General features: G+C 37.1%; 1 long non-coding RNA gene across 5 annotated transcripts in view; it reads right to left on the bottom strand.

Moving 5' to 3' along the window:
- Positions 1 to 466: 466 nt before the first annotated feature.
- The window catches only part of LOC113571876 (uncharacterized), a 19,360-nt gene continuing 3,957 nt past the window's right edge, over positions 467 to 15,869 (bottom strand). For 2 of the 5 annotated variants that reach the window (XR_014123120.1, XR_004777096.2), the window contains 6 exons: positions 10,822 to 10,911; positions 8,939 to 9,130; positions 5,199 to 5,247; positions 4,832 to 4,940; positions 2,528 to 2,568; positions 467 to 2,203 (listed from right to left, as the gene is read on the bottom strand). This is a non-coding gene — a long non-coding RNA (uncharacterized LOC113571876). Of the gene's footprint in view, positions 2,204 to 2,527; positions 2,569 to 4,831; positions 4,941 to 5,198; positions 5,248 to 8,938; positions 9,131 to 10,821; positions 10,912 to 12,735; positions 12,944 to 15,869 lie in introns of all 5 variants that reach the window. The other 3 variants (XR_014123119.1, XR_014123121.1, XR_003410035.3) reach the window with 3 other exon arrangements.

The raw sequence follows: 15,869 nt of genomic DNA, 5'->3' as shown, positions 1-15,869 counted from the left end.
AAAGGCGTCAAATGTACGACAAGTAGCTGAGTAGCACTACCCAGTGTTAGGCTGGTTAACCAGGCAGATTCTAGACTTGCTTCATACTAAAGCCTTTATGTCTACAAGGCATTGATGTTTTGTCGCCATTCTTACACGAGTCTCATCACGACGTGACATTTAACGTACAATTTAAGTATATAAAGGTTTGGACATCTATATTAACACATGGAATGTATCTATTACATTCTGCTTAGTACAAAAAAGCAATTGGCTTTCAGAACTAAAATATGTTGGTATTAATATTTCACATTTTAGTTCAGCAAACACTAACTCGGCTGTAACTTTGTGTCAGTTTGCCCCAACGCTTTTCTTTGCGGGCAAATCGGCTACAGAAAACCCAGTGAAAGCTGAAATATCTCTATATTTTAAATAACTACAGGCTTCAGAAATATGAATATAATCCAGCACTGAATACAAATAATCACAAACGTTTTTATTTGAGCTGAGACACGACAGCAAAACAAACAAGAGCATAAGGGCATAATACATCACTGTGTCAAAAATATCCAAATACATAAAACCAACACATTCACGAGTCGGATTTTGTAATGCACGCAGTGAAACAAATATATACTTCATATAGCATGATAGACAAATTTGACAGAAACAACCCCATTAAAATATTTACTTTCTGTGCCTCTGCTTTGCTTTGCTATAGAATTGATTGCATCTTCCAAATTCCAGTGTTTAAACAGCACAGTATTATCTTAACTGTGAAACGCATGTTAGTTAGTACAAGGACTTATAACTACAACAAAATAGTCAAACAAAAATGCAGTTCTTTTTGAGACGTTGTAACTGTTGTTGCAGCTATCTAAACTATCTAAGCGTGTATCCAAGCGTGTGTTGATGTTTTGTTTTTTTTGTTTTTGTTTTACTATTTATTTTTATATAAAATAAAACCAGTCACAGTTACAGGATACACACGCATCTTCACCCACATCTATTCTCACCTTTCACCTTGTATCGATGCATTGACATTTTCAAACATCTACACTGTCTGTGGTTTCTGACTCTTTAATGCGGTTTCTGACTGCTGTGTGACTCCTATTAGCCTTAATCCTTTTGGACAATATATATGTGACTGACGTTTATCGTAAGCTTTGAGCATTATTACAAGGTACCCTTAATGTATATAGATGAATAACAGCAGCCAGCAACAAGCATTCAAAAATACTTTGTACAGAACGCACAGTCTGGCAGACCCCCGCGAATAAAATGTTTGTAAAACGCTTTAAAGAATACCATGGGGCCTCAGAGAACGAGACATCACAAGCGGGCCTTTCAGCATTAGAAACAGTGGACAGCGAAGGCTGACAGCAGCAGCTATACGTATAAAAATTTACAGGTGCTTGTGACTTCATGTTTACACTTTAAACAATTTCAGTACTCAGATTTGCTACTTGTAAAATTCTAACAAGCCTCTAGTGTAAGAAGTATGTCTGATGTAGCATGTCTAGTCTAATTTCTTAAAAAAGAAAGGATAAAAACCGCCACGCAGCTCTATACTACATTTATACTGTTATAATGCAGCCACAGATATCTATTTCTAAGTCTGTCACTCCACAATCACTTCAGACTTAAAAAAAAACAAAACAGCCCCGCCAAAAGTAAACAAAACATAAAGCTATCGTGTAAAAGAACGCCGGAGACTATATATATATATATATATATATATATATATATATATATATATATATATATATATATATAGAGTCATGATGCATTATAGTTTCATTTCTCTGCAATTGAATATATCGACAAATAAGGTATACAAGCAGTCGTGACCGTTGCCAGTCAAATACACCTCATTGAATTTATGAACCCATGTATACAGCTTTACAGAGCAGACACGAACCTCATAAATGATGTTTTTACTCCATTTATATTCTTGAAATTAGATCATGGTTATCACCTTATTCCCTTTAGTTGTGACACATGGTATGAAACAGCATATGCGTCAAGGAAAGTTGCTAAACGACAACGTTCGTAATATCCGCCTACTATTCCAAACATAAAACCCTTTAGAAACAGAGTTTTAAATACCTGACCGTTTCAAATTACTCCTTCAACAACCTGCCGCCCTCCTTGCGTATAGAACACGGGTGAACGCATTTCATTGGGTTTATCCAAATTTCTGTGCACATTTCACATTGTTTTTCTGTAAGAAGACGAAAAGAGGATTGTAAAACCAAAATATGTTTACTATTCACTTCTGTTTTATGTGCAAAGTATCAGTATCATTTCATGAATAAAACTAATACATTCAATCTAGTATAACTGCTCATATTTTTATATTTTACACATTTTACTACATTTAAACATTCAGCTGCAATTACTGATTTCCTGCATTTAGTATTTAAGAACAATGTCATTATTTCTTGTTGGTGGTTTCTATCCATAGATGCTTTTACAAAATCAACATTTCTAGTAAAAAAAAAAATCTAAATATAGATCCAAAAAAGTCTGATAAAGCTGGACATACCTGCTCACATCACCCACTTTCTGCTTTCTGCAGATACACAGCTGTAGGTAAGACCAACACATAGAAAGATATAATTTAACACATGCATCAAACAAACAATAATCATTAAATGAGAATATTTTACTCCATAGTATCTTTCTCTCTTTCTCTCTCTCTCTCTCGCTCTCTCTCTCTCTTTCTCACACACACACACACACACACACGCACACACACACACACACACACAGTACCACAATACAAATACCCCCCCCACACACACAAACAGACACACACACACACACACACACACACAGACACATGCATGCACACATGCACGCACGCAAGCATGCACACAATATAATGTACATGTGTGGAACAGCACTTCACCGATTTCCCTCTGTTTTCTCTTATAAAAATCAGTAATTTGTGTGCAGGTGTGTGCACACACACATTCCTGTTTTCTGTGTACACACATGCTCGATAGACAGTGAGTGTGTATGGATGATTGTCAGATATATAATGATCATGGTTATCAACCTTCAGTTAAACAGTTAACAACCTTATTGAAATTGACTATATTTTAATGAAAGTATAATCAGAACAAAAATATTAAAGAAACAAAATGTGTGTTTTATACAATAAATAATCCATATATTATCCCTATCTGGGGTATATCTATCCAATCAATTTACCAATAAAAATATTAATATAATAGCAATTCAATATGTTTTCCTGTCAGAACAATTATTGATCATAAGGGTCAATGTAAAAGTACAGCTATTCATTTTTAAAGTGCTTTTTAGACATTAAGATGCCCCCTCCCCAAAAACCTGAATTTGAAAGGAACTGATATTCTTGCTCAAATATGCATAATAGGAAAACACTGATTTTCATGTTGTGCAAATGGCAGGTTTGGTACTATACATTGTGAATGATATTCTAAAGGAAAGTCTTTAAAGCCCCAATCACAGATTCGTATAGCATCATCACAGCTAGAACAGGCTTTAGTAAATTAAGAGAGAGCATGGTAAATGTACCTACATCTATATTATGACTGGATCAATTCTGCAGTGCTATTTCAGTGAAAAGAAACAAAATGGAAAAAAACCCATGCAAAGGCTCTGCTGGTAACCTTTACAGAGCACCTGACCGATCCTCAAGACCTTCCTTAAGCCATTAAACTTTATATGCTTACAATGTAATATTTAAACATGACTTCAATTATTAATCTGTAGCAAAATCTAAAAGTAATATTCAATTTGTACTGAACAGTATATGTAAAATGGTGGATCTCCCCTATGGCACCCTTGGTAACCTCTTTCTCACCCTATGAGCTCCACTGTCTGTCCCTGAACACAGATACACACACCTTAAAACCATTCTGACAAACACCCACTAAATTACAGACACACACATACATATGTATATCTCTGTGAATACAATATTGGCAGGTACACAAGCACTCCCTTTCTATCTACCAGGTGAAAAGTATCAAATTCAGACACCAGTATGCATGCATGCATATACACAAACACATGCACACAAACAAATGCACTCACATACCCCCCCCCACACACTGTCTTTTCCGTTCTTACACTATCTCAGTCTCTCTTTCACAGACACACGCACAAACACACGCACAAACACGCATACACACAAACGCACGCATACACACATATGCACAAACTGTCTTTCCCTGTTTTGCACTTTCTCAGTCTCTCTTTCTCTCTCTCTCTCTCACAGGCTCTCTCTCTCTCTCTCTCTCTCTCTCTCTCTCTCTCTCTCTCACACACACACACTCTCTCTCTCTCTCTCTCTCTCTCTCTCTCTCACACACACACACACACACTCTCTCTCTCTCTCTCTCTCTCTGTCTTTATTTCTCTCTCTCACAAACACACATTTCTCTCTGACCAGACTGTTTGTACCCCTTCAACACCTAAGTAACTATATAGTCAGATGACAGCAAAACCAACTTTTGCAATTCATTCAGCAAGCTTCTAAAACTGTAATACAACTACTTTCACAGCTTGCAGCTTGCACCAACAGAGGTTGGTGACTGATGTAATAGGTTTACAATGTCACTATGGTAAATCATGCCCAGAAAATACTTGTGAATAGTTGTAAGAGAGTCTTCATTTATTTAATCCTCACTACCCATTACAATCTCTAAATAATGGCTGCTAGGCCCCTTTTGCTGTTCACCCTGAACAGACAGCCCATGTTACCTCATCATGTGGTTCCCAAGTATTAAGGAAATCCTGAAGTCTGCATTGTGCACTTCCTGTTCCCATCCCAAAACCTTAGGGACAAACGTTTAAATACCTGCCTGTCTCACCCTTCATTTTAAAGCAGATGAAAAGTCCTCTGCAGACATGGATCCAGGACAAGCCAATCACTCTGGATTATTCACACATATTTTCAAATGGTTTGCCTATGAAACATGAACAGAAAAGATTATCAGAAGGTAAGAGTTGCTACTTTTTCCATTACATATTTTAAGACTCAAATTTCATCACATTTCATGCCAAATATTTAAATGGCTCCAGCTATATGTAACAACTTTGTAACCTGAATTTTTATTAACAATGTCATTTTACTTTCCTGTAGTATTTACAGTTTTGTATCAGATATATGAGGTGCAGTTATACATTGCACAAACACATAGATCCAGAAAACTGTGGGACCATACCTTGGTTATATTACCCAGACTGGTGCAAATTCATAGCCTGGTGCGTTCTCTAAAATAAATGCAAAAACAAATACAGAAGCATTATTCTAATGGATAAATGTGAGAAAGCTGAGCGCCATTAAGACACGCACATTCTGTACATACAAAAGTACTGACCTAGACATGCAGACCTGCATACAATTCAAGCACACATGTGCCTGTGCATTTGCATGTGCACACAGATATACCCACACACAGAAAAGGAGTGAGCCATCAACATAAATAAATGCCTAACCCTGATTATTGCTCCTATGACCAATCAAAGACATCACACCTCACAATTAAAGGTGCTATAATTGCCCTCTTTAAACAGTAGGATTCCTGTAGAGGACTTTAAGATAACGTTCAAGTTACTGAGGATTTGTCATGAAAGCAACAGAGTAACAATGCAGCAATACCTTGGGCTAAAGGTTGAGTGGAATATTGCACCAAATCAAAAGTATAATCAACATGCAGTTACTATTAATATATAATCTTTACACTTAATAATACTCTCTTTCTAAGCTATGGGACACTGTGTACTGGAACAAAACTACACTGAAGTGGCAGTAAATTTAAAAAAGGATGTGTTAAAGTAAAACTGGAGTTTGATAAACACTTTAAAATATAAAGCAGTTTAAGAAGAAGTCTAAAAGACACTTGGTGCCAAAATGTTTTAATAAAGGCACTATTATTGAATTTCACCAGCCTCGGTGACCCTTCTCTCCATCAAAAAATAAGATTTATAATAAATCTGTTTGGCTTCTTGTAAAATAATATTTCATCATCTGAAATTTTTGGATCTACAGGAAATGGCCTCTGTTCAACCATTTGGTCTCTGTTCTCCCCCTTAACACATGCATAAACATAAAAAACTCTCTCTCACACATACATACATACACACACACACACGCACACACACACACACACACACACACACACACACACACGCACACACACACACACACACACACACACACACACACACACACACACACACACACACACACACACACACCAGATATGGCATGGTCAAGCAATATGCATGCATGAAATGTTCATAATAATCAAGAAAATGTACATTAACATTAAACAGTTACTGTGATGAATTTACTTCTCTCCAAAGCCCCAGAATTAAAAATTAAAATTTACTAAACATGTGTGTTCTTGAATATATAAGCCACACTTTAACCTACACATACTTTTTTTCTGCACATCTGTAAATAATTTTACTTTACCAACTGAACATTTTTAATCAATAGTACATGTGTACTGTTCTTATTATGATCAATGAGTACAGACAAAGTTTTTTTTAATAAAGACTCTCTTTCACAAGTGATCATTCTTAAATTGCCAGTTCAAAACATTATTCTTTAAAACTATATAATTGAATAGGACTATTTTCTGTGTTGTATACATGGCAGGTTTAATACTAATTAAATACCTGTGCATTTAAGAAGTTAGTTTCTGAGAATGACACTGCGATCAGAGACCTTTTATACCCCTTAAGCAACTGCTTTTTGCTGCACAATTACAACGGTAATTTAATGATTTAAGAAATAATCTGAAATAAAAATGAAGTAGTAAATGTATGTTGGCCACTGGTATTTAAAATGGTGGCACCACATCACAGGAGCTGTTGTAATCATTAGCTCAAACACTCCTCTTCCTGTCCTTGAAATCACGTACAGACACCAAACGTTGTCTGCCTGATAATCTGCTAGTGATAAGTTACAACACCAGACACACACAAAAACCTGATGGACAGACTATACAGATGGACAGAGTGTGACAAATAGACTGACAATAAGGCAGTCAGACAAACTGAGAGAAACACACAGACATGCATACACCCCCCCACACACACACGCATATCCACATGCGTGCCCAACCCCCCACACACACACATCCACATGCATGCACGCACACACACACACACACACACACACACACACACACACACACACACACGTGTGTACACACTCACACACTCACAATCACACCAACACCCCCCCCACACACACACACATGCATACACACGCACAAGCGCAAACACACACACACAGACACACGAGCACATGCATGCACATTCATACAACACCCCTAATCTATGGATATTATTATTAACCTATTTGCAGACAAACAGTTTTTCCAAAAACAGCTAGAACCTTGCAAGCCCAAGGTTACATGTAAGCACAATCATAACAATGATATTTCACACATAAACAAATCTAAAATGTTCTCCACCAAGAAATACAACCCAAATTTGACTGTATGCACATGCAAGTACATTTCTGACAATAGTTTTAACTACACACAATTACATTCTAGTGAACAGGGGCATGCATACTTATGTCTCTATGCAACCCCCCCCCCCCCCCCCCAGACACACAAACACAAAGACACACACAATGAAATGGCTGCTCATGACGGTCAGTCTAATTGTGTCCATCTCTCTTCCAGAGCCCAGCCACAGCCCTACAAACCCATGTTTATGGATCACAGACAGATTGTGTTACAAAACAATTCAAAGTGACACAGAATGTAGACAAATTAATCTAACAGATTAGACTGTGTGTCAAACACTTTTACAAAGACACTTTTAAAAGTATGCATTATATATGTATTGCCACTACTGCTCATACTCCTCACATTTAAAGTCAATTGTTTCTCTAACTTATTTGCTCTATCCATTTAAGCATATACACTCACACTGTCTTGCTTCATGACTGAGTCATGACAAAACACTAATGCACCAGAGATATGAGTGACAATGCCTTTTTCTTTAAACCCACTTAACATACACATAATTACAATGTTTCATTCAAGTGTTATCCCAAAACCGAGCTTTAACTGAGGTACTCTATCTCGGCCCGGTTGCAGCCAGGTTTCTACCAGCGCATATACCTCAGTTTCTGTTCCCCCCACAGTTTCCTGTGAGGTTTATATAATTTCTATCATCTGGACAAACATTTTACAACCAATTATAATATATATTCTTATGTTTTCTACATAAGAACAACTAAGAAATCAGTAACCTTTTGAATATTGAGTAATGAATCATTAATCTTGATAAACATTCTAAAATACATTTGTCTTGGGGGTCACTATAATCTGCTAATATAATTTTGTGCAAAAAAGGTCAAAGTAACTTTTTTGGGCTCAAACTATAAACAGTTCTCACCAACTTGCTTGTACTTTTATAAAAAAGATAAAACTTGCATGAATCAGTGAATTCCAAAAATTGGAAAGTTAGAATGACAATAAAGTACTGAATGGAACTAATCTAACTCTTTAAACCCAACATAAGGAATTGGTTTCTTTGTGTGGGTTCACTCCATTCCTCTCTCAATTTGAAATATCCATAGTTTTAAAAAACAAAATGAACTGCTAAGACTGCTCTGAAGTACGTATTGTAACATATCAAATATGTGTATTTCCCTGTGTAGTACAAAAACAATACGGAATATTAATTTAATCTAAATTATTCTAGAATACAGTTAAATAAATTTTAAATTTAATAAATTGCATTTAAAAGCCTAAACAGAGCTGGCATATGTTTAAATATTTTTGATATAGAGACAAAGTAAAACTGAACATATTGATATTTGTTTTATTTTAACATGGAGCCTTTAGTTAAAGAATAGCAAGAATGGGCAGTGAATACTAGTCTGAAGTTCACAAACAGAAACCACCACAGGTTTTGCATTTTAAGGCCTCACCTATTTTAGCTTTGAGCAAAAAGGTTGTCAGGTGATATCTAGCTGTGATAACTGATTCATCCATTTTATTCTGGATCTCAGCACACGCCCATCTCTTCCCTCTGTGGCTCTGTCCCTGGCCCTCTGCTCTCTGAAGAAGTGTGTTCTGGCTCCGAACACTGTGATGTGGGTCCCTTGGCACTCACAAATGTCCTAAAATTCAAATCAGGAACACCCATTAAGAAATACATATATGCTTATCATATCATATTGCCCCATACAGGTAAGCTTCCTATAAACCCAAACAATTGGCAGTTATTATAGAGTTATTTTAACTTAGCTTTCTCTAGCCACACATCTCAAATTCAATACTAATTTAGTCTCCATTTTTCACCCCATTTATAAATGCACATTTTATCATGACATCATCTCACCAAAATAAAAACTACTATGGGTAGTGTTTTTGAAAGGCTTCTGCTGTTTTGCAGCAATATCATGAAATTCTTGGCTGTTCATGCCATCCTGCACACTGGGTTTTATTGCTATGATCACAATACAGTGTATGGATTTAATTCAGTGTCTGTTCCTTAGTTCAAAAAACAAAACAACAAAAAACACACAATAAATACAACTTTAAATTAGCATAAGGTAGTGGTGGAAGTCTGCAGGTTATGTGTAATGTGTGTGAGGCAGGGACATATTCAAAGATCTAAAATGTTATACACGTGTGTGTAATATTACTCATATCCTTTATAGGAGTTTGAACAGTGAAATAAGTCGAATCATTACATATTAAATAGACATGTAAAAATGATAGAAGAGAATGTCAAAAGTTAATTGTTAACTCACTCTGTATTCCTCATACACTAGAGGAATGTTGGTGAAACAAAATGATATCAGGTATATAACATCAAAATTATATCTGAAAACATGTGATTTAACAGTTGCTTAATATGAATCTATTTTGTTCTAGTTGATTCTAAGTGTAATTTGGATGTATCCTTCTAGTTTGCTCTTACAGGCCCAGTCATGCATTACCAATGAGCCTCTTTTTTCAAGTCATTTCAATATGAAAAGAAACAGGGACGAATTACGTGAAAGTGCCAGTGAGGAAAAAGAACGAAGATGGTGAGCTGCACACACAACTTCTTTATCCACTGAACATGCAACACACAACCTCTTTACCCAATGAACATGCAACACACAACCTCTTTACCCAATGAACATGCAACACACAACCTCTTTACCCAATGAACATGCAACAGGCTGAACGTAACAAATGGCTCATTTGTATTTTAAAACTGTGCCCATGTGAGCTTGCCTTTTCACTGTGAGCAGTTTGACTAGTGCGTGGACTGTCTCAGTCTAGGACCCTCAATCATGCACTTTCACAGGTAGTAGAGAGAGCCCCTCCCTTCTTAAACCCCTCCTAATTCTGACTCACCTCTCACACCTTGCCTCACACATGATGTTTTACCTTGTAGCAAGCAATCTGGCAACCGGCTGGCAATATGGGCATCTCTATCAACTTTATAGAGATAAGGACCAACTCACTCTACAACAGTAACTACTTAGGAGGAAGAGGAGCATGGAATTTCTGCATTCTTTATACTTAATTATTATTTAGTGTTCAGGTTGTCCATTACCCCTCCAACATCAGCAGATTAAATTTAAGGCATAAATAATTCTGTGATACCTAATGCATTGTCCATTGGTCCTGTCAATGTATAAATGTATAAATGACGATAAACTAAAAAACAACAAATAAATAATAAATTTGGGGACCAGATGTATTAGTGCAGTCCTTCTATTTGCTCTGTAAACAAAGAATACCTCTCAAAACTCACAGGTAAAATGCAATCACAAAATATTTGTGAAACCACTGATATGTTGATAATCATTACCATTATGTGAAGATGGAAGAATCGGAAGTAGAGCCTCAAATACATTAGCCCTTCAGCCTCCCATGTCTGGCCATCTCAGAAAGGAATCATCTAAAATGTTGAATTATAAAAAGAACAAAAAAAGAGCATATTTAGACAAGAATGTGCTTTCACGTTAAAGTAGCCTTGAACAGTATTGTTACAAAGATATTTGTAATTTGGATTGGGTACCGAGTAAACATAACAACTACAGTACCAACTTTTCCCTTTACAAGGACACCAAACTGCCTAAAGCATGCTTGTGCCTGCAGAGCATGAATAAAAAAGTTGTCGTCTCATTTACTCATTTACTGGTTTGGAACAACTATGCAGTGTTTTGCAGGTAAATAAACTGTAGAATGTAAAAAAAGGCAATGTGGCACTTGGAAATAGTTTTAAACCAAACTAGTTTTATAATGGAGGTTGGGGCAAGCCTATGGTCTTCAAAATTTTCTGCAATACCCCTTACAAGATTAAATAGAGACATTGGAACATGTCCCTAAACCCTAAGACCTGAACTGTCTTCACTGAGTTGAACGGCAGAGAAATACAAAAAGAGAAAAGTGAAAGATCTGTCTGCATGAAAGAAACTACAACTGGAGTCTTTTAGAGAGAATAGCTGCCTTCTCTGTGTACAATGGTTTCTGTCTTAAATTGATCCACATACAATAAATTATATTCTGGTTAAATGAGTTGGTGCAAAAACAGTGACTTTTTCAGCACAGTCACACAGGCTCCAGACCTGATGCACTCCTCAAGTTAAACCCCTTTCCAGTACTTTCAGTCTAATGCTGGTGTTTCCTACATCCTTATTAACGCTTCAGAAATTAACATCAGACATGTTTTTGTTTTGCACAAGTAAACCTTTAACTGAAATGCTCTCAGACCTTTTCTGAGGAAAACGTAAATGTACAGCATTGATCAAATGGTCACACTTTTACAGCCAAACTTGAAACTGATATATATTGTACTGTAACACTCTCTGGTGTGCTCTCTCCATCTCTCTCTCTCTCCATCTCGCTCACACACACAGGCATGCTCACACACATGACTATACATTATTCATTGTAGTGGGTTCACATATCAGTCCACCAAACTAGACCAGTTAGTCAGTTTCTATTCTAATAAAACAAGAAAAGTTGTTCTTGTGTTTAACACGACCTTTTAAACACACACTTCAAGAAAGCAGGTAAAGGCTTTGTGTGGTGTAAGAGGGCCCAAAAGTATAGCTTCCAGCCCAGACATCATGACAAAAGTTTGTGTACAAGTTTGTGCGTGTGTGTGTGCGTGTGTGTGTATGTGTGTGTGTTTGTGTTCATACATGCGTGCGTGTGTGCATGTGTGTGTATGTGTGTGTGTGTGCAAGACTGAGTGTAATAAATAAATGCACAGAAATAAATTGTGTCTAAAATATCATGTAATAAATGCACACAAATAGACTCCTGCTAAAGTATCAAGGTTAAAACTGATGAAGAACTTGTGGTTCAGCATGCTCTTACTGTAGCTACAATGGATGTCCACATTATCTTGTTTACTACCAAAGAAATCAACACATTCTTCAAAACATAGAAACCTCACAGATAGTAGGAATTAAAAACAGGACATCTAGATCACACCCAGCTCCACCAATCTCTTCTCATCTCCAACACCACAAGAGCCTCGTACAGCACCACAGGCATTCGGAGGCTTTTATCAACATGAACAGAGTGTGTTGGGTTTGACAAGTTAATTAACAGATTTCTAGAATTGCAATGAGCTTATGAAAGTTTCACAGTGCAAATGGCATTAACTAAATTCAGAAATACTAAATACAGAAGCAGCAATAAGACAAAAGGTGTGGGGTCCAGGTACAAAAAAATGAATATCTCCTTTTTTTAAAAAAAAAAGAAAACTTACAGTGGTTGACATGGTTGGGAACAGACAGCAGCACCATGGCACTCATAGATCTAACTCTAGCAGCAGCACCATGGCACTCATAGATCTGACTCTAGCAGCAGCAACATGGCACTCATAGATCTGACTCTAGCAGCAGCACCATGGCACTGGTAGATCTGACTGTATCTTTCTTCGATGGTAAGGAGACATCTCCAGTTATCTGCTGACCCTACACCAGAAACAAAAGCACCATTTTAGATATATTTGACTGAAAGAAAAATATCATGTAATGTCACCAAAATCATGAATGAGTGCCCTCCGCCCCCCTCCACACACGTACTTACACACAAAAGGCAACCCAAAAGTGTGGCTACACATAAGAAAGAAGAGACTGAAATCACCAACTTTGGCATATCATTTACGTGCAAGGACTCTTACGCTCTGCACACACCTGCACAGGCGCAAGCATGCACGCACACGCACACTCACACACAGACACACTCTCACACACACACTCACACACACAGACACACACACACACACACACACACACACACACATACACTCAAGTTACTCAGCTTCTCAACAACTGGACAACATTTTACAACTTATTGACTGGCTTTATGTGCTCGCAGACACAAAACAGCCCGTGCGTAATAAAATGCGCAACTGACGATATGTGCGGACCAATTAACGGATATTTAGGCTTATTTTTGTGTAAAAATAATTCTTTAGTAATTCACCCGTTCTTTGGTATTTATTACATTTAAAATATATGCTATTCTTTTCGTTTATCTTATAATATCGTCTGTGCTCTGTGTGTCGAATGTTTGTTTTTAATAGAGACACATTGACCTTCTATAATTAACTCAAACGGTACTATTGTATGATATTATATCATTATCACAACACGTTTTACTTAGTTTTCAAGCCAGTGTATTTTTTAGCCAAGAAAAAAACGGTGTATTACGAGCGCCCTGAGAAGAGACAAACTCAAGCAACGACTGTAAAGACGGTGAAGAACTTTCTTTTCACCGTTCAACTCCAGACAAGATCAAATTATAGATTTATTAATTATACAAATAAGATACCGGCATTTTATGAACATTAATGTGCATCTCATTATACGCTCACTCAAGTCAAAAATCAATACATTGCTCCGCTCCGTCAGACGTGAAGTTTCACGAATGGCCATTTGAATCTATTAAAAATTCTACCTCTACTTATAAACCAACAAATGTGTTTGTTGCCAGAAAAAAACTTAGTTTATCGTGCTACATTGCCCCTTTTTCTATGAAGTTTGGAACGTCCTCAAGTTTATAAAAGACCTTATTTCTAAAGGGCCTTGTCTCTGCTCGCCACTGACGAGTTAGATCTAAATGCATTTTATCTTTAGTATTGCTTTCGCTTAATAAAAATCTAATTTCAGTTGTGAGACTATTCTGTTTTCAGTGACATCTCGACAACTCTGAGGCAAGAAGAATGAAGTTACTGATAAACTCTGCAGAGGTTGTTCTGATCACTCTGGGCTCTCTGGTGTAGTGTGATGAAGTGACTATCTTAATTCTGTATATATAAGAACTGTTTTGTTTCTTACAGTTTAAATGAGGATTGGTGGAGTTTAGGCAGACATATACATCTTTAGTACCTTGAGATACCTCCATTTCTTTTAAGTGACAAACTTTTACCAATATGAAAGTAAAAAGAACACAAATGAATCAAAGTCAACTCATCTTATTTCAAGGTAATCGTTTATACATTATCCATTTGAGTGAAGTCAACCAAATATGCTAATATAACAGTACGAGGCAGACTGATTTTTCAGAACTTTAGGGCCAGCGGCTCGTTACATGAGTGAAGACAGACTTGATACGCAGATACGTTACAGCTCACTCTTGAGTTGTAATGAAATGGTACACTACATATCATTCTCTCTGAGCTTGAGAAATGACGTGACTTCTTATTTTATTAAAATCTTGTCTACATAAAAATAACATTTAAAAACACGAATCTTACTACAAACTCATAGACACGAGTTATATAAGTCGTGGAACTACGTTTGTCAAGGCCACGTCGTTTTGTATAGGTTATTGCTATGATATATTAAAGCGCGCGCGATCGGGCGCGCGCGCGCACACACACACACACACACACACACACACACACACACACACACACACACACACAGTCGCATCTTTGGGTCAGTGGTAGTTATTTTTCTGTTGTTATAATCATCTTTATTGTAGACAGCACGTGAATGATGAGTGTTCGAAAAGTGAGATTTCATAGCGACGTTACACCTGTGCGTGTGTGTAAGAAGATGAAGCATTCTGAGGGAGGTATGTTCTCAGGGCCCCTATCATGACGTATCGGTGCAAGGTGACGCTCGCATTTTCACACGTTGGCAACCCGTGATTTATTAGCCTTGATGATTCAAAGCCATAAGGGTACCATAAGGGTCCACATGCATGTCTACAATACTAGCTAAAAAGTGTGTAACCTATATGTTGCTGCAAAAGGGGTGGGGTCATTTCTACAGTGTTTGGCTTCAAAGTGAATAGTACACAAACGAGATGCCCACTCCCCTCCCACTTCCCCTGTTCCCTTCGAATGGACCTCTGTGTTTTCCCACGTGCGAACTGGAACCTCGTTGGTGGAACTGTGATGTTGTTTGGGTTACTTTCTGCAAATCGCATTTACGAGTGAAAGCGTTCTGAAATGGAGACGCCTCATAACTCTCGACTGGTTGAGAAGTTCAGCTTTCACAACTGAGCCGCAACACATAGCGGCGATAACATGTTTCTCAAACAAAATCAACACCACATAATAATAATAATAATAATAATAATAATAATAATAATAATAATAATAATAATAATAATAATAATAATAATAATAATAAATGTTGTATTTAGGTTTAGGTCCAAGAAGTCTGTATATCGTCTTCCGATGAAAATTCGCTGAATGCGCCTTCCGCAAATGCTTTTTGGGGTAAGGGCTTCCCAGCTAGATACTTATGAACAGCAAGCCCAGACCGCAAAAAGATTCGCGAGAGACAAAGTCCGTGCGCAGATAAGTCCATGACATCGAACAGTGATATCCAGGTGGCTCGTGCATGGTCTTGCTTGTTTCCTAATCGTGTTGTGTATCCAGAC

Source organism: Electrophorus electricus, chromosome 4 (assembly GCF_041902795.1).
Source record: "Electrophorus electricus isolate QZ-2024a chromosome 4, ASM4190279v1, whole genome shotgun sequence".
Classification (NCBI taxonomy): Eukaryota; Metazoa; Chordata; class Actinopteri; order Gymnotiformes; family Gymnotidae; genus Electrophorus; species Electrophorus electricus.
This window is presented reverse-complemented; position numbering and strand designations above follow the sequence as displayed.